At 46.8% G+C, this 1,577-nt stretch overlaps 1 pseudogene; it reads right to left on the bottom strand.

Moving 5' to 3' along the window:
- Nucleotides 1–468: 468 nt before the first annotated feature.
- Nucleotides 469–1,191, bottom strand: LOC147449302 (uncharacterized; annotated as a pseudogene).
- Nucleotides 1,192–1,577: the final 386 nt, after the last annotated feature.

The raw sequence follows: 1,577 nt of genomic DNA, 5'->3' as shown, positions 1-1,577 counted from the left end.
TTGTACCAAAAAACTTGTAAGCTGACCACTCTTGCTTGGCATAGCCTGGTCTTGCTTCAACTTGTATCCATAAACTTGCTTTGTACACTCGATAAGAATGTACTACACCAATGTCTGTAGCACCGGCATTATATGAAACCAACTCGCCATCAGCTAGAGAGCTCGCCATATCATGATTGTCTTCAAACAAGGCAACATGTAGCAATCGGCATAGCAGCACTTGCAAAGCAACCTTCGACAGCACATCCATCAACAACATGACACCCACCTGTGGTAACTGATCCTCCAAAGCAAATACCGGCATATCTTCATCTGTAGACTCTTCAAATAGCATTGGAAAAGGTGGAAAGCCTCGCATACCTTGTATTCTCGCCATAGCTTTAGCAACCAAAACCTACGACTCGTCATCTACATTGCCCACTGGATCATCGAACCCCCAATAATCTTCGTCAAGACATTCTTCTTCAATCAACATGGCCTGACCATCACCAGGCACGAGAGAGGGTTGCCCAACCCCCTGGTCTTTGCAAACTGGCTCTTCACTTGCAATCGTTGCTCTTTGACCACCTTATCGACATGCATAACATCATATGTCTCATACCTTGAGAAAGCAGACTCCGTTTCCCATGTGCTGTCCGTATCCAAGGCACTGCTATAGCTTGAATACACCTCGGCTTTCTCCACAAAACTCACCAGCTTTGGCACTTCAGCTATCTTCTCCACTTCTTGTTTTTCGAAAGTCACTTGGTCAAGCACATTAGGCGGTACTTGGTAGACTCCTCTCTGCAACTGTTGAAGCCTCATAGGCCCACACAGTATCGTCTCTACTCTGTCATCACGCCTATCCGTTTCTACCACATGTGCATCAACAAAGGGTCGGATTACTTAAAGCTCTTCCCTAGCAATTGGCCTTGGCACCAATGGACTTGCCAGAACCTGCTTTGCTTGTTGCTTCTTCAAAACCTTCTTCGTCCTGCTATACGCATAGGCTACTGCATCCTCGTACGTGCACGGTCCATCTATCTCGACTTTATCACGCACTTTTACATGCAAGCAGTCCACAAACTTGGTCATCCTCAAAAAATCTGCATTCTTTACAGCAGTTACCTTAACCAACTTGCTCCATATGGCCTCGAACTCCCACACGAATGATCGAAAATCACCTTCAAGGCTTTGCTTTAGGTTGTCCATCCTCTGCTTCACTTCACTGCACTGCGTGTTGGCCACATATTGGCTTCGGAATGCCGCTTCCAATGTACTCCAATCCTATTTTTCTTTAGCCTGCAAGCCTTCATACCATACCTTTGATTTTCCACGAACCAAGAGCGGGAAAGCTTGGGCCACTCCCTCTTCTCTTGACAAGCCTCTCTCCAACAGAAAAAGGCCGTAGTCTTGCAGCCAAACCTCAGCATCTTCAGCACATGTAAAAGTCGGAAAACCCGACCATGCCATTCTTGTTAGATCCTGCTCTTCAAACCGCGACACCGTCTTCGACTTCACCAAGGAGCAATCAATAGATCCTCGTGGAGGCACCACTGATGGGATGGGGGAAATGGGAACACACACCGCACACAATA

Source organism: Adiantum capillus-veneris, chromosome 10 (genome assembly GCF_014529385.1).
Source record: "Adiantum capillus-veneris isolate H3 chromosome 10, ASM1452938v2, whole genome shotgun sequence".
Lineage (NCBI taxonomy): Eukaryota > Viridiplantae > Streptophyta > Polypodiopsida > Polypodiales > Pteridaceae > Adiantum > Adiantum capillus-veneris.
The sequence above is the reverse complement of the archived record's forward strand: the minus strand, read 5'-3'. Positions and strand labels throughout refer to the sequence as shown.